Source organism: Mesoplodon densirostris, chromosome 7, assembly GCF_025265405.1.
Source record: "Mesoplodon densirostris isolate mMesDen1 chromosome 7, mMesDen1 primary haplotype, whole genome shotgun sequence".
Lineage (NCBI taxonomy): Eukaryota > Metazoa > Chordata > Mammalia > Artiodactyla > Ziphiidae > Mesoplodon > Mesoplodon densirostris.
Window position 1 is genome coordinate 74982107 of NC_082667.1, and position 24215 is coordinate 75006321.

A 24215-nucleotide genomic window follows, 5' to 3' on the forward strand; every position below is an offset into this window, starting at 1 on the left:
ACAAAAAGAGCTTCAGAAAACAGTATAATAAAGAAGAATATTTGGCCTCCAAGTTTCTAGTCTTTACTCTGACACAAACCAATTCTGTGACCATGAGCAATTTATTAAAGAAGGGGCTTGGACTGTATGATTTCCAAGATCCCTTCCAGCTCTGATGTGCTATATTTCTAGATTTCAATACCCTTTCATGATCTGACTGTTGAAGGATTTTTCTGGCATATTTGACCTCTTTCCACATCTGGGTTCATGAGACATAACATGGAATTTTAAATTTATTTTTATTTATTTATTTTTGGCTGCATTGGGTCTTCGTTGCTGTGTGCGGGCTTTCTCTAGTTGTGGCGAGCGGGGGCTGCTCAGCAGTTGTGGCACAGGGGCTTAGTTGCTCTGTGGCATGTGGGATCCTCCCGGGCCAGGGCTCGAACCTGGTGTCCCCTGCATTGGCAGGCAGATTCTTAACCACTGCGCCACCAGGGAAGTCCCCATAACATGGAATTTTGATATGAGTGGTTTGAAATCACTGTGCCAAATATTTGTATCACAAGCCCAGCTTCTTACTATTCTTTTAGCAGGACGTACTTTTTTACAGAGAGTGATATGACTTCTGTAGTACTCTGGCTTCAGAGAAATAGGGCAGCATTATTTTGAAGTTACCACCAGAAATGGAATTTGCTGAAGAGGAATCCTCACCTTCTCTGGGGAAGACTTGGAAGCTTGGGCTGGTATGGAGAGTGCTGAATTCGTTGTCGGGAAGTTGGCATCTGCCCAAGGCCCAGGCTCTGCCACCAACTCAACTATGTCCTTCTCTGAGTCTCCCCAGCATCCAAGGTGGTGATTGATACCAGAGAGGACAAAAGACTTGTCCAGCTCAAGTCAGCTTTTTTCCTGTAATTTTATTTAAAGTATTGGTTTGAAAATCCTATAGAAAGATGAACCGTTTGAGAACTGCTCTTTCTAAGGCTAAAATTCTCTATAACTAAAATCTTTAGAGTGAATATCAGCAAAAGAAAAATCAGTTGTTGTAACACCCCCACTGGAGATTTCACAATTTGCTAAATTATTTTGCTTATTTGCATTCTCTTGTAAACACGGAGTTGCTTAGTAAATCTATTAGCATAAAGTGAAGGCCTTTTTCCCCTTGTAGCGAAAGCAGAGTCTGCAGTAGGCAATTTAATTTAATGCTTCATTGCAAGGTTAATGGAATGATCATAGATCACAGCTGAGCTTGTTCCTGCTTTTGGAGGTGGAGGATTTGCGTGGGGACTGGAAAGATGGGTGGCATTTGGTCTGTTGTTCCAGCTCAACCCCTGTGGTGGGACCAAGGAGACAACAGTGTCTCCCGGTTCTCTCCAAGGTGGAATTGCTCAGATGTGATCATTTAAGACTGAATGGATAACTGACCAACTTTTTTTTTTTTTTTAATGAATTTATTTATTTATTTATTTTCGGATGCATTGGGTCTTCGTTGCTGCACACGGGCTTTCTCTAGTTGTGTCCAGCAGGGGCTACTCTTCATTGCGGTGCGCGGGCTTCTCATTGCGGTGGCTTCTCTTGTTGCTGAGCACGGGCTCTAGGCGCGTGGGCTTCAGTAGCTGTGGCACGGAGGGCTCAGTAGTTGTGGCTCGCAGACTCTAGAGTGCAGGCTCAATAGTTGTGGCGCACAGGCTTAGTTGCTCCGTGGCACGTGGGATCTTCCCAGACCAGGGCTCGAACCCGTGTCCCCCGCATTGGCAGGCGGATTCTTAACCACTGAGCCGCCAGGGGAGTCCCCTGACCAACTTGTAAAGAAAGAATTCAGGTGACTTTAAAAAAAGGATTTAACAATGCTTACAAATTTTCTATTTTATATAAAAGTTTTGACCTGTAGGCAGTGAGATATTCTGCATTATTCTTGAATATGTTAAAATTCTCTACTCTCCAAAGTTAGTGTAAACAGACCATAAGAATTCTTTATCACTGGCTAAGTTGAAATAGCAGTAGATTTGTTTCTTTCAAGTTCCTCATGTAAGACTCTTCCCAAAACTATATTCTAGATGAGGGTATCCCAAAGTGAGAGGCTAACATTAATAGTACAGGAAATAATTTTAGATGGTAGACAGGGAAATACTTCTTTTTAACAATTACATTTTAATTATAATTCAAAAAAAGATAAAAACTAGCATCTCAAACCCATGATTTTACAAATATTGCTTAGGGTAAGGATAGTATAAGCTTGGGATGATTTAACGTGAAATATCAAGGAAGACTATCACAGATGGTGTGCAGATATATCAAAAAATAAAAAGTAGTATGCAAATGGCTGCTGGCTAGGTAATCCCGTTCTTATCCCTGAATTGGAAATATGTTGTTTAAATAATTTAGACAAGTGAAAAAAATATGCAGAGAACCCAGCACCTTTCCAGAATTCTTCCCTTTTAACCTGAAAAAAAAGAGCTAAGGTATTTCTGTGAAGTTTTTTTATAAAAAGACAGCCCAGTCCTTAAGGATTCACACACAAGCAGTAAACTACATGAGTTCTACAAAGGAAATAGAAAAAGTACTGAGAGATGATTTCTTTAGGGAATTTTTTTTTTTTTTTTTTTGGTCGTATGCAGGCCTCTCACTGCTGTGGTCTCTCCCGTTGTGGAGCACAGGCTCTGGATGCACAGGCCCAGCGGCCATGGCTCACGGGCCTAGCTGCTCCACGGCATGTGGAATCTTCCCAGACCGGGGCACGAACCTGTGTCCCCTGCATCGGCAGGCAGACTCTCAACCACTGCGCCACCAGGGAAGACCGAGAGATGATTTCTGATGAGCCCTCAGCAAAGGGAAGGCAAGCACAAGAAGGGCGGATCACCTCACAGTGCAAACAGGAACATCATTGACCTTGGCAGTGCAGCCCCGAAGGACAGCTCTGGGGGTGGGGGTGGGGGGGAAGACCCTAAAGGATGCCGACCCACCAGGCAGGCCGTGGCTGTCGGCGACGGGATGTAGCTGGGGTATCTTCAGGGTTATTAAAAGTAACTGATAGGAATGTGTACCTTCAGAGTCTGGGAAACAGAGACCATATCTGTTTGTGAGTCTCGTTATGTCACCAGCCAGCTTCTGAGAAATAATAAATGACAATCGTAAATTCAAGATGCCAAGTCTGTCCTTGATCTCCTGTCACTCTTTAGGGTTGCCACCCGTGGGCTCTAGTTTTTACCTGATAGTCATCAGGAGGAACTTTAAGCAAACTAGAGCCAGCTGTCTGAGAAGGGAGGATCAAAAGGGACAAACAGAGGTGGCTTATTACAAGCTGTTGGCCCCAGATAACAGATAACTAAAGAGAGCTTTGGCATGGAGGTCTGTGGACTGGCAGCCTGGGAGAAGGAAGGAAAACAAGGAGGGCCCAGGGGCTGGGCCCACAGTCGCATGGTTTGTGGATCTCCAGCTGGTTGCATGCACTGCTGTGTCCTCAGAACCCATCAGAAGTTCTTGAACTCCAGTGAGTTGAGTGTTTTCAAAGCTTAAAGGTCAACCGCATCCTGATAACCCGCCAGTTTGATCCAGGTGGAAGCTGAGCTAATTGTTCCAATGGGTGATGGAAAACAACAAGAAGTCAAGAAATCCAAAGCAATATGGCTGAAGTCTTACTTAGCATCCTGAAGTACACTGCCAAATGTGATTTAAAATCTCACGTATGGTATTTAAATGGAGAATAAATAAGTGCTTCCTTGCTATATCAATAAAATGCTTGATTTGTACAGGAAAAAAAAAAGCGTAAAGGTCAGCTGTGGGAAAGTTTCCACTCTCAGGTCCCTTTCTTTGTCCCCCCAAAGCATCGCTGTGGCCCTTTCCGGCATCCTGCTTTAGAGAGCAGTGGACTAAGACAGTTAGATGCTCCCCCGATGGTCATGTACGTGTCATTGAGAGCACGTGGAGGACAGAAGCCAGGCGTCTGCACATAGATGCTGAGGAGGACTTTGCATTACTTGGTAACTTTCTTCTCAACCATTAAAACGCTTATTGAACACCAGTTGCTTTTATTCATTCAGTAGTAATAAAAATAGCAGAAAAACTAATGCCGTGTGTTAAAACGTCAGCCTGAGACTTGAACAAAATGAAAATTGCCCTCTGACATCACCAAACAGGAAGGAGAAACTATTTTGTTTTGTTTTGTTTTTCCCTTGTTACAAGATTTTCATTGCCCTGCAAATTCTGCACATTTTAGGTATTGAGATGGCATTTCATTTGGGCTTCAGTCATTGTATAAACTGGACTGTCTGCATTTGGGACCCAGGCCTTGGTGCTCGGAGCCGTCCCAGCTTCAGCTTGAACAGGGAGTCCCACAGTGTGAGGATGTAGCTATGCAACCTGGTATTTGACCAGCCTGCCAAGCCAGGCCCTCCTTCTTCGGTGAGAGTGTCACAAGATCTCCACGAGCCCAGGGCACTGCTTGGCTTTGTGATTTGTGTGGAACAACACGGCCTCCTGGCACTAAGCAGTGCATTCACAGATGCAGGCCCGACCTGGAGGAAGGAGTTGAATCCAGGCCAGAGCACCCCAGCCAGCAGATGCAATTGGTAGGAGCCCTCACCATGTGGTAGGTCCCCAGCCCAGCTGTTTCTTAGGCATCACCCCTGCTGGGATATGCAGGCTAGAGGGAGCACAGATGGGAATGACTTCTCCCCTCGTCCTCCCTTCCAAGCCTGGGGTAAGAAGAACAATGGCCCCACAAAGATGTCCCCGACCATAGCCCCAGCACCTGTGAATATGTTATGCTACATGGGAATTAAGGTTGTTTATCAGCTGACGTTTAGATAGAGTGCCTTGGATTATCCAGGTGGGCCCAATGTAATCACAAGATCCTTAAAAGTGGAAGAGGCAGGAGAGGGGGGCAGAGTGATGAGGTGTGAGAGGCACCACCCGCTCTGGCTGGCTTTGAGGATGGAGGAAGGGGCCACAGCCAAGGCATGTGGGTGGCCTGTATAAAAAGGAAAGGGCAGGGCTTCCCTGGTGGCGCAGTGGTTGAGAGTCCGCCTGCCGATGCAGGGGACGCGGGTTCGTGCCCCGGTCCGGGAAGATTCCACATGCCACGGAGCGGCTGGGCCCGTGAGCCATGGCCGCTGAGCCTGCGCATCCGGAGCATGTGCTCCGCAACGGGAGAGGCCACAGCAGTGAGAGGCCCGCGTACCACAAAAAAAAAAAAAAAAGAAAGAAAAGAAAAAAGGAAAGGGCAAAGGAACAGATTCTGCTCCCCTACAGCCTCCATAAACGAATGTAGCCCTGCCGACACTGTGATTTCAGTCCATGAGACCCAATTCAGACTTCTGCCTTGAAGAACTGTAAGACAGTACCTACTTATTGTTTTCACCCACCAAGTTTATTATAATTTGTTACAGCAGCAATAGAAAACTAATATGCATCTTTACCAGAAAATAATAAAACACAAGGAGGAAAGGGGTGGGGTGGGAGGGATTGGAAGACTGGGATCGACACATATATGTTATTGATACTATGTATAAAATACACAACTGATGGGAACATACTGTATAGCACAGGGAACTCTACCTAATGCACTGTGGTAACCTAATGGGAGGGAAGTCCAAAAGGGAGGGGATATCTGTATGTGTATGGCTGATTCATTTTGTTGTGCAGTGGAGGCTAACACAACATTGTAAAGCAACCATACTCCAGTAAAAATTAATTTTAAAAAAAGAAAATAACAAAAACAATCGTAGTCGCTATTTCCTGATGGATCGCTATATGCCAGGAACTGTACCAAGCACCTTACAAACTTTGTGTCATTAATTCCTAACCCTGACCCTTTGAGAGGAGGTATTATCCTAGTTTCATAGGCTGTGAGAGGGTTAGGTTGCATACACAGCTAACTGTCTATAGTGTCCAAGCTGGAATTGAAACCCAGGCCCACCAGACCCCCCAGAGGCTCTAACCACCTGCCATACTGCCCGCTCAGGGAGCCCTCTGTGCAGGGATTCTTCCCTAGTTCCAGCCCTTATCTTGGTGTCATCTCGTTAAATGAGACCCTACTCACTAAAAAGGTAAACAATGCCCAGATGCCTGGAAAGGCGAACTCCATCCTTAAGGGACAATGCAAAACAGTTTGCATTAAGAGGGAAGAGGGAATATTTCTTGATTCCTTTCCCTCCATCCCACACTTTTCTCACAGGGACACTGCAGACGGGCTGACCCTCATCCCTTATCCCATTGTGATTTCTGGCCTCAAAAAAAGGGTCTTTCTTACACAGTGCTGGGCCAGTTTACCCCTTAGCCTCCTTGCAGGTTTGGAGGAGGGATGCCTGTTTGTGGATTCTGACCTGCTGCCAACTTGGGTGGCTTGCTGGAGGAGGGGTCCACGATTTTAAGATCCCAGGCCAGGGCTGATCCTTACTTTTAATGATCCCAGAAATCCAGGGCCCACAGAATCTGCTGAGATTCTGCAGTCATTTGAAGAATTCTCCCTGCTGCCGGCTTACCACTGTAGTCCCCAAAGCATTGCTGGAGTTTCTCTACCCAGAGTTTGGGGGTCTGCAGGCCTACTTGGCTGAGCCATGGTCAAAGGAGGGCTCCCCTAAAATGTTCCCTCCCTCCCCCTCGCTGTGTCCTCTCTGTGTCTTATGAGCACTGTCATTTCCTAACATTCCCGCCATCACTGAGGAAGCCAAGGGGGCGCGGTTTGCCCTTCTTTTATCACTAATCGCACTTCATGCCATCTCTGGCTGCCAGTATTTGAGCCCTGTTTCCCCTGCATTCATGTGGTGGGCGTGGGGGACTAAAGATCTGTACCGCCAGTGTAAGGACCCCCAGTGAGATGTGGCCATGGCAGTGTAAAATAAACCAAATTAAAAGTTGGCTTTTTAGTCACGTGAGCCACATTCAAGTGCTTCCAGGTCCCACGTGGTTTGGGGCCACCCTATTGGAGAATGCAGACACTCTTCAGTAGATAGAGGACATTTCAGCACTGCAGTGAGTTCTTTTGGGCAGCGCTGATATAGACCAGCTCATTTCTATTTCAAAAGGCAGCTGTGGAGTAAAGAGAAGACACGGGGTTTGCTGTAGAGGGACCCTAGGTCTAGTCAAAACTCCTGAGTTTCAGGGTTTTGTCTCTAAAATGAGGACAGTATTCACACGTGCCTCACAGGACTGTCGTGAGGAGGGCCCAAGGTGACGGTAGGGAAAGGGCTTTATAAAGTACGGGACAGAGATAAATACACTGATTATTCTTGGGCCTGCAAGCCATTCAGGGCAATCCGGCCTCTAGCCCTCTGCAGTTCTCTTACCTTTATATTTAATTAACTAATAGTTAAGCCGTAACAGCTTAGAGTGACTATGTATAGTAAAAGAACAATTGTAAATTAAAAGAATGAAACATTAGGAAAGAAGGAAATGTAAGTTAGAATATGACGTGTAGAAAAGGGAGAAAATTGAGAATACAGATAAGGTCCTACATGGTTGCATATTTGCGTGGTATTTCAGCATTGAGATTCCTACTGGACTAAGTGAAAATGAACTTTGCCTTCCTGACTGTTCCCATAATATTTTGTCTTCATCTTGCCTTGCTTGGTTCAACCCATTGATCTCTCTCTCTCTCTCTCTCTCTCTCTCTCTCTCTCTCTCCCTCTCCCTCTCCCTCTCCCCCTCTCTCCCTCTCTCCCTCTCTCTCTCCCTCTCTCCCTCCCTCTCTCTCTCTGTCTTTGTCTCTCTCTCTCCCTCTCCCTCCCTCTCTCTCTCTCCCTCCTTCTCTCTCCCCCTCCCCCCCTCCATCCCACTGTCACCCCCAGCCCTCCCCTCTCTTCCTCTCTCATACTCCTGGCCTCTTTCTCACTGCCTCATAACTGCCTATTATACTCACTAGTGCCCCCAAGCGTTTTCCTAGTCCTGCATTCCAGGGTTATACTCATTTTCTTCAGATAAGAAGATGCCTCTAGCACAGTGCCCAGCATCAATGATCTTCATTGTGTTTCTTTTCCATCCCTTCCCCCCTTTCTTCTCCTGCCAGGGTGTAGCAAGAGAACACAAAGTAGGAGAGAGTGAAAGTCACTTTCATTTTAAAGCTCATCAAAGGAGCCTTAGAGGCAAACCTCTATTTCCGTGGTAACAGGACAATAATTACTGCATTGGCCTTTCCCAAGGGCCTCTTTTCTGCTGGTACCACTGGCTTCCTTTTTAAGTAAGAGCGGCTGCTTGTGGAATGGGTGGGCAGAGGCCACCTGTGCTGAATGGGGAGCAGTGCTGACAGGAAGCAAACCATCTGCACCTTAAGCCACAAAGGAATTCTCCCAGGGGGTTGTAACAAGAAGAGAAAGAATGGTCTGTGGAGTATCATTTCTCATCCATGCAGTGTTTTCACTTAAAAAAAAAAAAAAAAGGCAGAATAGTGGCCCCACGAGAACCCTCCACTCCCTTATTTTGCCTGACTTCATAGCTTTGTTCCAGGGTATGCCATAGGAGAAGCACAGCAGAGTGTGTGTGTGTTAGGGGACAGGGAGGACAATCACTCCCCCAAAGCACATTTTCCAGAAGTGGTGACTTTTCAGTAGTTGCTTAAAGGTAATTTGGAGACTTGATAGTTATCCAAAATATGGATGAGAAGACATCTAGCAATACAAAAGCAAGAGTGACAGGTCAAAGAGAAACAACCAGGTACTTCCCTGGCGGTCCAGTGGTTAAGACTCCACGCTTCCACTGCAGTGGTTAAGACTCCACGCTTCCACTGATGAAAGCGCACATTATCTCTTTGGTAAGGATGAATGCAGTCCATGCAGTAAGGGAGGGAGCACCCTAGGAATCAAGAGTCCTTGTCCTAGACCTGGTTCTGCCACCATTAAACATCTTGGGCAAGATGCTTCCCCTCCCTGAACCCCTCGTTCCTTCATCTGTGCAGTCAGATCTGCCGATGTTTAAGGTCCTTGAGTTCCTGGGACTCGGTGTTCTTGTTTGTCATTTGAAGGACAGAGTTACACTGACTTCCACTGCAGAGGGCATGGGTTCGATCCCTGGTCGGGGAGCTAAGATCGCATATGCCATGTGGCGTGGCCAAAAAAAGAAAAAGAAAAAGACCAAATGCGGCACCTTTTTCTGTGCTTCCTCCCCCAGAAACTTGAAGCATAGGCCCCCATCCCAAACTCAGAATCTGACTACGCCTGTGCCCTGCAACAGAAAATAACATCATGTGTTTTAATCCGAGTACCTGAGCCGGTCTTTGCATCAGTTACGATAGGCTAGGTTGTGCTGCATAACAAACACCTCCCAAAACCCACCCTCAGTATCTGGCCATTGCAGATCAGTGGGAAGCTACGTTGTACATCATTCTCACCCTAGGACCCAGGGTGCCAGAGAGGCGACTATTTAGAGCATTGACAATGTCCATGGCAAAGAGAAGACACACTGCCTCTTAAAGCTTCTGTCCAGGAATGGCCCCTGTAACTTCCACTCGTTTGTCATTGGCCAAAGGAAGTCAGGGGTCCACTTAAATTCAAAGGTGAAGAGAAGTACATTTTTGCCAGGTGCCTGTGAGAACAAAACGTGTGGAGAACTCCTTAGTGACTATCATTGCTTTATTACATACAACTGGCAGCCTGAGCCTAATACTGCCCCCACCCCACCACATTATGTAACCAACTCTGAATCATGCATTTCATCACATATTCACTACATACCTATCAGATGCTGGGTACCATGGCACCTGGTCTGACTGATGGCCTCAGTCAGGGAGGGTGAGCCCATAGATGAGGAACCCACTGACTGAACTGGCTGAGGAATTTTAGACAATGCTATGGGTCAGTTGCATTTCAACAAAGTATTTGGCCTGTATCTTGATATGTGACAGCTTATAGAAAATGCTGATGACTATTTAATATTGACAGAGCATCTCCCATGCACCAGGCCCTGGGGATCCAAAGGTGAGTCAGGACATCGTCCCTGCTCCCTGCCCTCAGGAAGCTTGCAGTCAAATTGAGGGGAGAGGAGCCTTAATAAGCACTCCTAACACCATGTGCCAAGTGCCAAAGAGATTTGTGGGAACTGGAAGGACCAGGGGTATCCCTGAGGGCTAAATGTCATCCTACATTGGGAACTTGTCGTTACTGTAACGAAATGCAGGAAGTTTCTTTTCCTGTCAGTGATGATTTGAGAGATCCTTTAAAAATATTACCCAAGTGTCAAAATAGGCCTGCCTGTTTCATTATCCACTTGGGATTTTCCTTTTGTTTCCTTTAATATCCTTTGTCCTGTTTGAAGAGCAGCCTAGCTGTGATTTCTGTGACTGAAATGCAGGAGCTGATGAAATAAGCCTGGTGTAGAAGGAGCCCTTACACCGGCTGTAGAGAAGTGTTCCTGGTTAAGTGTAGCCTTTAGGCTGGTCATGCTGGACAGCTGTGCCAGCCGAGTTTCCGTTCAAGGTTACCTTGCATGTAAATGTATTTTCCCAAGGCTGCCTCTCCGAAGAGAAGCTTACCATGCAAGGCTGGGTGAGAGAGCGCCCTTCAGAGTCCCCAGCCGCAGCCCTCTGTCACTTTGCCAGTGAGGAAATCCAGGTCTGGGGAGATGGTGTGTGGTCCAGTGACTGCTCTGTCCTCCAGGCTTTGGGGAGCAAAGTCATCTCGGCGTGAGTTTGCAGAGCATGAACTCTGAGTAACTGAAGAAAGCGCACATTATCTCTTTGGTAAGGATGAATGCAGTCCATGCAGTAAGGGAGGGAGCGCCCTAGGGATCAAGAGTCCTTGTCCTAGACCTGGTTCTGCCACCACTGAACATCTCGGGCAAGAGGCTTCCCCTCCCTGAACCCCTCGTTCCTTCATCCGTGCAGTCAGATCTGCCGACGTTTAAGGTCCTTGAGTTCCTGGGACTCGGTGTTCTTGTTTGTCATTTGAAGGACAGAGTTACAGAATGACTCGGGACTGTGACTCATCCACACAGGCCAGGGACCCCACGAACCTTTCGGCTCTGATGATCTCGATGACAGGTGTCGTCGTGCGATGGCGTTTCTGTTAGGAGCGCAGTGCTCGTCCAGGGCCCCTGGTATGTGCAGACCAGCAGGCTGAGGGGCCCCTCTTCTTCCAGAGGAGAGAAAGCCTCCAAGTCCATCCTTACTGTGCTTCAAAGCTAAGCCTCGAGGCACTTAGGGAGAGAGAGGCAGGTAGCAGTGTCGCCGAGGACGGCAGGCACAGATGAATGCCCAGGGCTGAAAGACCGAATGAAATCTTGCAAAAGGGGAAAGCAGGGCAGACAGGGCTGTGACCGGGAGTGGTGGGGGTATGTCCCTTTCTGACGCTTTGGAGAAAATCTATTACACGTGATAATGGATTTTGCTCTAACTTGGAGCCTCACCAAAGTTATATTAGAAGTTGAAGCTCATGGGATTGTAGTCTTATTTTCACTGAGATAAAATTCCAAGTGACTGATAAGCAGTGAATTGTATTTATTTTGGTGGGTGTTTTGACTCAGGATTTAATTAGACTTGGGAGGACATTGTTCCCTAAATCACCACTAGCAGCGGCCTCTGCCTGTCCAAAGGGGAGCGGGCGGCTTTGGGAATGAGCAGTGTCAGGGGGCTTGGAGGGACTTCCCTGCACTATGATTTTTCATGCAGTTGGCAGGCTTTGTGTGGTACGCCAGAGTCCTAGAGGGCAAAACTGGGAATGGGTTTACACAAGACCATGAGCTTTACGGATAAGGGAGCAGACTCTGAAAGGTGACATTCCTTCCCAAAGCCACAGTGCCGTAAGGGTCAAAGTTAGGATTTGAATTCACGTCTCTCTGGGCACAAAACCTTTGCTTTCCATCATCGTGCTCTCTTCCTCTTTGTTCAGAGGCTCAGCGCCATCCTTCCAGAAGGTGACCCTCACTGGGAGCTACATGAGTGATAGGCGAGCATCTCCTTAGTGCTTTGCACCAGCTGAGGTGCTTGCAAAGGTGACAGCCTGGGGACCGCTGACCTTTGAGACAGTCCTCTTCCCAGCTCTCGTTTTTCCCATCTGGAGGCTGGGTCATAGGAATGCCAGAGACTGCGGCTCAGGCCAGGCTCTGCTGCTGCGGAGGGAACTCTAGCTGTTCCTTAAGAAGAATTTGGGGATGCTTTAAGCCGTGGGAGTCCTATTTTCCTCTGTAGGAACATTTAACTTCTTCAGTGCCAGATCCTCCAGCAGAGGCTTCAGAGTTGCCTTTGTCCTACTGGTCCCACCTGGTGACCTTCAGGGTCTGTCTTTTCCAGGACTGGCCTCTGCCATAGACCCCTATGGCTTTTGTGTCTTGGGACTCAAGGAAAAGGAGGCCTGCTTCGTGCGCTCCAGCTGCAGCCCCGTTGTTTTCCCTTGTCCGCTGCGCACTTTGATTTATCCCCCTCATTAATCCGTGGTGCTGAGTTCTGTAAAATTGCCTGAAATGAGATCTGAGGAGTGACTCGGACATTTTGAGGGATGTTGCAGGATTGTGTGGAGGAGATTAAATGGGGACTGAAGGAAATGAGGCGGCTGCATGCCTCGGTGGGCTCGAAGCCCCTGACTCAAGGATTTCTGTCATCTCCTCTCTCCTTAGCTTACCCTGAGATTTGGGGAGAGGCACTCACAACCCTTCTGGTGGCAAAATGAGGCTTAAAAAAAAAAACAAGCCTCCCTGGCTGCCTCTTTGGGCTTCTGGGACATGGACCCATGGGTAACCCACAAGGGTGCGGTAGTTGGAGCCCTAGAGGCGACTTGCAGCAGAATCGCCCGGCATCTTGGCTGGGCAGGACTCTCCTGTGTTGTCTTGTACAGGGTACACAGGTGGCTGCAGAGGGTGAGTGCAGGGGCCACAGTGGGTGTCCTACCATCAGCCAGAAGCTGAGTACCATGCAGGAAGATGCGGGTAGATCTCCAGGTACCCTCTTCCTTGTTCTGTAGGAGCTCTTGCAGGGAGAAGGGATCATTTTTCCATTGTCAGTGTGGGAGCAGCTCGTGAGAGCTCTGGGTATACCAGGGATGGAGGTCCCTTGGGAGGCTGTCTAAACTCCTCCATAGGACTCTTGGCAGTTTGCAATCTGTGGTCCTGGCCTCTGAGCCTCATTGTCAGCAACAGCTACTCTTCTAGGTATTGTCCTAAATGCTTTGCATATTTGCTCTAACCTCCCGGGAGACCCAGTGAGGAGTTATCCCCATTTCACAGTTGAGAAGTCCTGGGTCAGTGGGTCTAAGGGACTTGCCCAGGGGCACGTGGGCAGTGAGCCGCAGAGCTCAGATTCCATCCTGGTCTGTCGGACTCCAAAAGCATGTTCTCCCTGGGGTACTGTGCTGCCCGTCTCTCAAAGAGGGGTGTGCCAGTGATGAGTAGTCCATGGATCCAGCTCTCTCCTGGAATAATCAGGAATAACCTCCTGGCTTCCCTTACCTCTGTAACCCCCACTCATGCTCCAGGACTGGCCCCAGCCCTGCCTTTCCTAGGAAGTCTCTTTGCCCTCTCCTCTCCTCCCCTAACCCCAGACAGGGTCCCCCGCGGGCCTCTCATCCATCCAGGGTCTCCCGGTAACCCATGTTTTGCTCCCTGGTAGCATGTAACATGACTTTGGAATTGCCTGCTTCCAGGTGTGGTCTCCCCCGCTAAACTAAAGGGAGGAACCGGAATGGTATCTTACTCTACTCAGCATTCCTGGACTCTGCACGGGCCTGGCATATACAGTAGTAGATGTTTGCTGTATAATTAATTTACAGTATCCTATGAATGATTAATAAGACTTGCTAAATATTTAGGTTTCCTCTCCTTTTCCATCCAGTCTATTGGCAAATCTTGGGCATAGTCCCTGCAAGTGATCTCTCAGATCTCTCTGCTTCTCGCTGTCTCTCATCTGCCATCACAGGGGTCCAGGCTGCCATCACCTCTCATTGAGCTCCCACTGTGGCCTCCTGACTGGGCTCACTGTTTCCTCCATGGCCTTCGTGTGGTGCATTCTCCACCCAGCAGCCGTTGTGATCTTCTTAACACACACATCAGATCTCCTCTGCCCCCTGCCTATAACTTTACCTCAGTGGATTTCCACTGCACAGAGAATAGAATCCACACTTCTTACCATGGTCTCCAGGGTAGGGCATGTTCTAGTCCCTGCCTGTCTCTCTGGCCTCACCTCATTCCACTTTCCCCTCCCCAACTCATGCCTTCCTCTAGGCCCTTGAACTTGCCAAATGTCTCCCTTCAGAGCCTTTGCATGTGCTATTCCTTGTGCCTGGAATGTGCTTCTCCCACTTCCCCCTTTCTTTTTATAAGACTGACTCATTCTCATCCTTCAGGAATCTACTCAAACATCTCACCCATTTCTCAGGGAAGGTCCCTGACCACTCTCTGTAACAGTCTCAGCTGTTAGTGTCTTCTGGAGCATCCAGTCTGATTTTTTTCACATCCCTATTTGCATTTGCGTTCATTTTTATTTATTTGTCTGTTATGTCTTTCCACTAGACTGTAAGTATCAGTGAAACATAAACTAGGTCAGTTCTGTTTTCAGGTGACTCTCCTTCCTAGCACAGTGCCTGGCTCAGAAGAGTGCTCATTACACATGTTCTTGAATGACTGTCTGGCTCTGTGATGCAGGGACCATATGCAAAATACTTAAAGCCAGTGAGGTGCAGGCACCAACCAACCAGAACAGGGCACTCACCAGTCAGAACAAGGGAAACAAGGCAGTGGCCAACCAGAACAGGCACTGACCAATCAGAATAGGGCACTGGCCAACCAGAACAGGCACTGACCAATCAGAATAGGGCACTGGCCAACCAGAACAGGCACTGACCAATCAGAATGAGGCATCAGTGGTGGTAAACAACCCTTACTGCCAACACAAATCAATTCTGGTGCTGGGGCTTATAGTGATCCATCCCACTCCGTCCTCATCCAGTCCTCAAGTTAAGTTAACCATGACCCCAACCTGCATTCAAAAAATGGGTTTGTTGGTATCTAGGAGCTTCTCCTGTGTGAGACTGAATGGTTTGACCCAACCCACTATCTTTCCCGGAAAAAGGATTTCAAACCTGCAACCCCCCCTGACATGTTTAGACTCCAGCTTTGCTGTCTCCCAGCTACATGACAGAGATCAGTTAACTTAACCATCCTGAGCCCCCATGTCCTTGTCTATAAAATAAATAATAGGGCTTCCCTGGTGGCACAGTGGTTGGGAATCCGCGGGCCGACACAGGGGATGCAGGTTCGTGCCCTGGTCTGGGAAGATCCCACATGCCGCGGAGCGGCTGGGCCCGTGAGCCATGGCCGCTGAGCCTGCATGTCCGGAGCCTGTGCTCCGCAACGGGAGAGGCCACAACAGTGAGAGGCCCGCGTAGCGCAAAAACAAAAATAAATAAATAAATAGATAGAGGGCCTCCCTGGTGGCGCAAGTGGTTGAGAGTCCGCCTGCCGATGCAGGGGATACGGGTTCGTGCCCCGGTCTGGGAGGATCCCATATGCCGCGGAGCGGCTGGGCCCGTGAGCCATGGCCGCTGAGCCTGTGCTTCCGGAGCCTGTGCGTCCGGAGCCTGTGCTCCGCAACGGGGGAGGCCACAACAGTGAGAGGCCCGCATACCGCAAAAAAAAAAAAAAAAAAAAAAAAATAGATAGATAGATAGATAGCCCACTTCCGCTTCGTAGGGTTGCTGTGCAGAGTAAATTAGAGTAGTGCAGGGGTAATGTCAGCACAGAGGCAGAGCCCAGTTAAACACCCTCCATAAACAGCAGCCAGTTTTGTTTTGTAAAGGATTAGAATACCAGTTGCACAGATGAGGAAAGAGAGACACAGGAAGGTTGAAGTGCCTAAGTTGGGGGTCCAGGATGGAAGTATAGGTCCTGCCAACCCCAGGTCCAGCACTGTGGCCACTTGCCTGCATCACCTCTGTGCCACAGCATACCCTTCTCTTCGTGATTCTGCTCTGGGGGACAGTCTCACTCAGCTCCTGTCCCCCTGCTTCTCCTATCCTTGGGGAACTCTGGCTGAAGAAAAAGCAGAAGGTATCACTTAAGGCCAGAGCCCCCCATGAGTCATTGCCAAAAGCTGTAGTAGTCAGCACACTCCACATCCTGGCAAGAGGCCCCACTCTTGAAACCAGCAGGCTGACCACAGCATAACAACATCAGAGGTGCAAACCTGTTAAAATCCCCAACAAAGGTCTTGAAACAGAACTTGAAAGGGTTTATGACCCTGTGGATTTAAATGTCTCTCGGAGCCAGGCTATAATTCCAGCTCTTCGTTTGGAAGTAAAGATCAGAGCCATAATTTGAGGAGGGCCTTAGAGCACACACCGATTATGTTTCAAGACACAAGCTGTGGGCTGTGCTATGGGAGGGCCTGGGGTGCTAACCAGGCAGGGGGTATGGAGGGGAGGGGAACGGGGAGTAAAGCAGGGTGTCTAGCTGAGGCAATTAAATGTCCTTGCTTCTCACTTTAAACAGGGGCCCCGAGGTAGCCTCCCAGAGGGCTGTGCTCTTAATGATCTGGGATAAAGGGCTAGAGGGCAAAGCCAGCAAGCTGGTAGAGCTAATGCAGGCTCTGGCCTTGAACGTCCCTGCAGGAAGTCTGGAGCGGAGGGCCTCTGTCCATAAGCAGCACTTGTCATGCTAATGACCCAGCTACCATGCCAGTGCTGGTGCCACCAAGGTCAGCTCCCAGACTTCTGATTTGAGCTCCACTGGGGCCAGAGAGCTGGGCCTCCTTCTCAGCATCGCTCTTCCGACCGCTTCATGGCGTATTCTCATGTGCTGTGTTTCCTGGCACAGTCCCCCTGCTCTCATGGCCGCTGTCCTGTTACTCCACACGTTAGCCCGCGCGTAGCCGCAGTGATCCTCCCCAAATGCCGATCTGGCCGCGTGTATCAGTGCATCACTCACCTGCTTAGAAGCATCTAGAGTTGTCCACCCAACCTCGGCCCCGACTGCCACACCAGCCGCACTTCCCACTTCATAATCCGCAGCACCAAACCTTTCACAGTTTCTAGCACACTCCACGATGTTCTACGTCTCTGTGCCTTTGCCCATGGAAGGCCCTCTGCTCAGAATGCCCTCTCCTGGCCCTGCTTTGCGAGGCTAACTGACACATACACTTCTTTCAGCCTTCGGTTCCAATGTTTCCTTACTAGGCATCGCAGACAAAGTAAGTTTCTTTCCTGGGAGCTCCCAAAGGGCCCCATGCAATCCTTTAACTTCTAACAAAATCTTAACTGTTATTTTTTTCTATTATCTCTGTATTAAGCCTGAAGACAGGGATTATCTTAGTTATCACTGGGTTTCCAGGACCTGATAATACAGTGTTTGGCACACAGTAGGTGCTCAGTCAGCGCTTGTTAAACTGAACTCCTGTTTTAGCCAGATGAGTTATGTTTCCCCAGCTTGAGGCTTTGCCTTTTCACTGTGAACATGGTTGTTTTTCTCGCTCCCAGCACTGGTTCAGCCCTTAGCTGGGTGGGTGGCACAGAGTAGGTCTTCAGTGAAGGATCAGGTGCCAGCTTGACTGAAATGACTGTAGTGTGACTGTCCCTTCCATCCAGTGGAGCGCTCACCAGGACTTAGCACGTGTAGGGTGCTGAGCTGACCCTGTGGGTACACAGGGGTCTGGAGTGGCGCCTTCTTTAAAAAAAAACCAAAGGCTTCTCCGTTATCGCAAAGACCAGGTCATGAGCAACTGCGGGAAAGGGCAGGGGACTGTCGATGCTTTCTGATTCAGAGGTCAGAACGAGAGCGCTAGAGCAGGATTCCTGGAGGAGAGGGGACTTTTAGGTGGATCTTGGAAAACAAGTGGGATATCTGAGTGGTGAGGAGGATAAAGGACAGTCCAGGTTGGGCAGGGAGGGAAATGGGACGGAGGGAAAGGAAGTCCCATCTCTGCAGGCTGTGTTTTCCAGGCTGGCTGGTGCTTTACTTGGATACCTAAAGCCTCATCTCTAGTAGCCATGTCCCACTGTGACCTTCAGAAGTCACCTCCCCCATCTCCAGGCTGTGTCAGAGGTCATCCCTGTGCCCTTCGAGAGGAGCCTTCGGAAAACAGACCCTGATAGACGCAATAGCTGACTTATCTGTAGATGCCCTGGGGCTTACCGTATTAGAACTGGCCACCTCCTAATAATTAAACACTACACAAACACCCAGTGACCGGGGCGTCCTGCCATAAATGGGTTGTAAACCAGGGGATGCAGCAGCTGTCCCACCAACTGGAGGGAAGGAGGCTGGAGAAATGCTTTCTGCCCTAAGCAACGAGCCCTCTGACATGCACCCAGAGAACAGACCCAGAACTTCACTGCAACAGGGAAGGAGGTGGGGGAGGGGAGCGGTGGGGTTCTGAGGTCACTGAGAGTGGAAAATAACAAGCACCTCCCTCCCCTCTCTTGTGCTAGGTGCATTAAGCTGTGCATTAGTGTGCATCACAGCCTGGCTGGTGAGTTCGGTGTTACAGATGGGGAAATAGAGCTAGTAACTGATGGGGCTAGATTCAAATGATGTTCCATTTCATCTGCGTACCCATCTATGAGGGGAAAACTATCACCACCACCTTCAAGTTAGATGATGCAACTGACTCAGAGAGGCTAGGTCATTTGTCTGGAGTCACACAGCAAGCAGGACTAGAACCCAGGTCATCTGACCTGGGTGCACAAGCCCTCTCCATTATCTCACATGACCACACACTGCCCCCAGCCACTCCCAAGGGTCAAGGGACTCAAAGGGCCAGGTGTGGGACGTTGCCTCTCCTATCGGTACCCACTCACCACAATCTCTGAGTTAGCTCCACTTGAGTCCAACAGGTAAAAGAATCACACCTGCTTCTGCCTATTGCTTCTCCAGGAAGGAGGCCACTGGGCCCTATTGGTGGGAAAGGTAAGGAGTTCACCCCCAACTGCCTGCACACACTCTTCCTAGTGCTTTAGAAGGGGCAGACCATGGCTATGGGCGTGAAGCCTCTTGAGATCCAGGGAGGAGAATGAAGCCCTCTTGCCTGGCAGGCTTAAATGTCCTTCAGAGGAACCTTGAGTTTCGGGGACACACGTTTCTAGGGTAATCCACACCTTCTTTGCGCTCTGGTTTCCCTTTTGTGAAATGGGCGTGTGAAGTCCTGGTTTCTCCTCTCCCGTGCAGCTTGCTGCACCCCTAGGACAGGTGTGGCTCCGGCCTCAGCAGCCCACGTTCTCCCTGCTCCCAATGAGGAAATGACCACCTGGTGCTAATGGAACATAAAACAGATGTGCTCCAAGGGCAGTTTTGATGCTCTGATCAGGTTACAGTTAATTCTTTCAGAACCTCTTTCCCTGGGAGGCACACTTACTAGTCTCAGAAATTCCCTTTCCCTGCCCCAGGGCCTCCTTGTAACTTAAGGTGGTTCTGAAAGAAGATAGCATCTAAATCCACTGGGTTGCTCTCCAGGCTACAAGCTTTAGCCCCCAGGCTGGCCTGCACTGGCCTCCCTCTTGTTCCAGATGCCACCAAATGGGCTTTGAGAAGTCAGCGTTTCTCATCTGCCTTTCTTTTCCTTTTCATGCTTCTTTGGATTCAAGACCTCAAACCTGAGGCAAAATGCAGTGGTTAAGAGCCGAGGAATAGCCTGTCACCCAAATAATTTGGCTGGGATAGCCCAAATCCCAGCTCAGCCACTTACTACCCAAATGACTTAGAGTAACTTAATCCAGATAATTAGAGGCCCTTCTTGGTGTTGTCGGCATGAGACCCACCAGTGAGAATCCCAGTAAACGAGAGCATTTATTCAGAAGGAAGATTTGGCTCCAAGGTAGGGCAGAAACAAAAGTGTCTTCTGATGCATCCCTGCTGGACGGTGAGCCTCTGCCAGTGGATACCCTCTCTGTCCGTCTTAACACTTTAACAGCCGGGGCCTGGAAGCCCCTGTGCTAGAAGCCCCATAAATGTTTGTGAAATTTTTCAATGCCAAGTGGTTCTGGTTATTTTTAATCATTCTTTAAAAGCAGAACAAGGGGAAATGAGCCCCGTGTGGGTTGAGAGCTGTTCAATTCAGAGAGGAACACAGCAAAGGGAACTGACATTTCTGAGCACTTCTGTGTGCCTGGCAGTGGGCTGAGGGCTCCAGGATCTCACCTCGTTTTATCCTGCCAAACTCCTTCCTGCAAAGTCAGTGTGAGCTTTATTTTTTGTGTCAGGAAACTAAAATGAGGTGCAGAGAGGTGAACTTACCTGAGGTCAGACAGCTGGAGAAGCTGGGTTAATAATTGTAGCAGCAGTAATAGTAGTAGTAGCAGCAGTAGCAGTAATAGTAGTAGTAACAGCAGTAATAGTAGTAGAAGTAATAGCAGCAGTAATAGTAGTAGTAACAGCAGTAATAGTAGTAGAAATAATAGCAGCAGTAATAGTAGCAGCAGCAGCAGTAATAGTAGTAGAAGTAATAGCAGCAGTAATAGTAGTAGCAGCAGCAGTAATAGTAGTAGAAGTAATAGCAGCAGTAATAGTAGTAGTAACAGCAGTAATAGTAGTAGTAACCACAGTAATAGTAGAAGTAATAGCAGCAGTAATAGTAGCATCAGTAATAGTAGTAGAAGTAATAGCAGCAGTAATAGTAGTAGCAGCAGCAGTAATAGTAGTAGTAGCAGCAGCAGCTAACATTTATGTAGTACTTACTATGAGCCAGGCACATTACTGAAATTTACTCACTTAATCCTCATGGGAATCCAGTGAGTTATGCTCATTTTACAGATGAGGAGACTGAGGTACAAAGAGGTTAAATAACCTGCACATAGTTGGAGGTGGAGCTGAGACTGGAACCCTGGTCTCCACAGACCATTTTTTTCTTGTCTCCCAGAAAGCGTTAGGAAGGATTTCGTAGAATACAGAAGAATTAGATTATTAAGTAAAATGGTGGCCCTTCCTTTCCTAGAGGTCTTTAAAATGAGACTCACTGTCCATATGCCCAGGGTGTGGGAAAGGAATTTTCCTGGAGGTGTAGGGCAAGGGTGTGGGAACCTGTGAGCCCCCCTGGGACCTAGCCACATCTCTCCAATCCTGACAGGGTTAGCAGTATTCTTGTCACTGAAGAAACTGGTCTGCCCTTCTCCAGAGTGAAATGACAGGTTGGAAAAGGCTGTGAGAGTCTAAATTTAGCCAGCAGAACGTATTCATGGTCACCAGGAAAAGATAGGTTTGACAGGTTGGCTGGAGGACAGAAGCGGGTCCTTGAAGAAATCAGTTCTCCCTTGGAAGGTAAGTCAGATTCAGTATTTATCTCCACTGAGCCTGCTGTGTGAGCCGTGGATCAGGGGCTGCAGCAGGAGCACCGAGGGGTGAGAACCAGGAGGTACAGCCGCCTCCTCGCCAGGGCTTCTGCTGTGTTCGTCTGCCCAGATCAGCCAGCATTAGAGTAACCGCCTACTGTGCCCACCCGCACGCTTTGGATCATTTGCTTTATGGTGCTGGTGAGAATTTGTCAAAGTGTTTTATGTCCACAAAATGGGCGAACATCATCATTATGCTTTACTTCTTGCGCTAGTCTTAGGAGATGAGTCAGTTGGGGGGGGCTGTTTTGTGGCGGCGGGGAAGCAGAGCCCAGATGTTTCAGAAATCTCAGTCTGTGTATTTTAAGCTTAAATCAGTTAGTCTGCTTTTCCATTACTAGGTAGGCCTCCTTATTTAAATGTGTATTGAAATGTTCAATTTTCTCTCATAGTGAATTTTCATTTTCACTAAAGTGGGTGTGTCTGTCTTCATTTGTATCTGTGTCTTTTCTCTCTCACCTTTATTGTCCTTTCCTCAGCTACTTCCTGAGGTTCACAACCTTCCAGAGCTTTCCCTGCCCCTGACAGCCAACAAAGATTTCAGGGACACAAGCAGAGCATGCTTACAAATCAGCACCTTCAGCGCTACCCTTAGGACTCTGCTCAGGCAACGATAGAGGCAGAGAAGAAAATCATTCACACCACGCCGTGTCCACGCGGCAGCCAACACGCTCTGGAAGAGAAGTTCGCCAGTGTGGGAGAGGACTAAATTTAGACTTGTGTATTTCTTTTTCTGCGGCTTGTGTCTTTGATCTACTTGGCAGTTGAAAATTGAAGTTCCTCAGATCTTTTTTCCCCTGGTTATTTTCTAGATAAACCATTTGCACAGAACAGTATGTGTGCCTGCACATGCTTAATTTCCCTGGCATCCGATAAATGTTTTGAAATAGGGTAATGCTGGAAGCACTTTACATTACCTTAAAGTGCTTTGCGTAAATAGAATTGATTCTTTTCCTCGACTGCTGTGATGTTACTGCTTTTTTTTTAAATGGATAAGAGCACTCTAACTAGCTTCCCTTCTTATCACTTCCATCCTGTTCAACCATCTTTTCTGTTCCTTCCTGCAGCATTTGCTGGCAAATGAGATTTCATGGCCCTGCATGGCTGCACAGGTGTCTGTGAGACCTCCCTAACTGTGGGATGGGAATTTGGAACCCTTTGTCTGTAAGAAGAGAGACGGGGTGGTGGGTAGTAAAGCAAAACATGGGTTGGGGGCTGGAGATCTGAGGTCCCACCTTGGATCTGTCACTAAACTCTGTGTTCTCATGCAAGTTACTTCCTCTCCGCCTGAGCTCACCCATAAAATAAGGGAATTCAGCCACATAGCACCTAAGTTTCTTTTCAGATCCAAACTTCTAGGGTGACCTCAGTTCATCAGATAAGACAACCCTGTATAAGATTCGGGGTTAGGTAATTGCAAATGAATTGCATGGAGGTAGCTGCTCGTTGAACTCAGTGAAGTCTGAACAGCATCTCCAGAACTTGCAACAGATGAGCTGTGAGATCATGGTGTGACTTGGAGCTTCCATGGACTAGACATAATAATTTTTTAAATGCTGGGTTTGTCAAAGAAATCACACAAGATGCAAGCAACGGCGGGAGATTTCTAAACTGTGAAATATAGCTGGGTAACTTCCCTTTGTTATATCTGCATCCCTGCTTCCCATAGCTTTTCCAGAAGCAATGAATGTGTCTCAGGATAAAGTTCACACTCTGTTACTAGGCTTACTGTGAGCTCTGGCCCCATTATTTCCTGACCCTTCTTCCCCTCTCTGCATCCACACTGATATCCAAACTGTTCCCCCAAAACTATCCTCTCTCTTGTTTCATAGCCTTTGCAGAGCCTGTACTCTTGACCTACAATGCTCCCCTCCGTCCCACCCACAACTTAGTTCTTATCCTTAAAGGCTCACATTAAGTGTCACCTCCTCCAGGAAGCCTTCCCTGACCACACCAACTCCCAAGACCAGATTAGCTAACCCTCCTATTTGCTTCCATAGTATCCTAGAACTGTTCCTTATCAGAGCACCAAACACATAATATTATAAATGTCAGCTACTCTCCTGTCACCTCATTTATGCACAAAGCATCTTGAGGACAAGGGCCTGTCTTACCACCATCGTATCCTCATTCCCCAGGCCAAATGACAGACTGCCCAGACAGGTAGATGAGCTCCAACTCACACAGCTCAGCTTGTTCTTGGAGCCGGAATTCACTCCCAAGGCTACCTGTCTCCAAATCCTACCTCTTTTCCACTCTAAGACTTCTCACCTTAACCCCATCTTCCCCTAACTATGACAACCCTCCTCTCTCGAGACATCTTCTATGATCTCATAAGAAACAAATAGTGGGGAAAAATGGTATTTGTGTCTCAGACATTGATTTAGAGCCTCACAAGACTCTGCCCCGTGTATAAGACCAGACATGAGAAAACTTCTGTCAATTGACTTAAACAGCACAGGGCCTGCTGTGCTCATGGGGGCTCAATAACAGTGAGGTTGCTTTCCCCCCAGAGTTTGCCACAATCTTCCCGTCCCAGATGCATTTGTGAGATAAGTACATCAGGCAATTTTTTGGTTGGTTGGTGTGTGTGTGTGTGTGTGTGTGTGTATGAGTGTGTGTGTGAGTTTAGAAATTCAAACATGCCTTCTGCCTCTTGGATTCCAAAAGCTTTAAATGTCCTTGGACTTTGAAGAAAGGGACCCAAGTCTGTAATTTGTGTCCAGCCGTGGCTCTTATCAGAACACAGTCATGCCTCTCAATACTGCTAATAGCAGTTCTACACTGGGTGATGTGGACTCAAACTTCGTTCTGTGACTGGTAACCTATTTTATAGCATTGGCTACATAGGATACATTACGGTATCTTCCAGGCAGCTGCTCTTTAGGTAAATTAATACCTGGTGTCTTTTTCCTTCTCTAGGAATCTTTAAATACTGTAACAGAGGCTTTCATTTAAGGCTGTGCAAAGCTTATTTCACCAGATTGCTATTTGGAAGTTCTAACAAAA

General features: G+C 48.1%; 1 protein-coding gene across 7 annotated transcripts in view; it reads left to right on the top strand.

The window, feature by feature from the left end:
- NAV2 (neuron navigator 2) overlaps positions 1-24215 on the top strand; it is a 769310-nt gene that overhangs the window by 643975 nt on the left and 101120 nt on the right. The gene's annotated exons all lie outside the window — the stretch shown is intronic.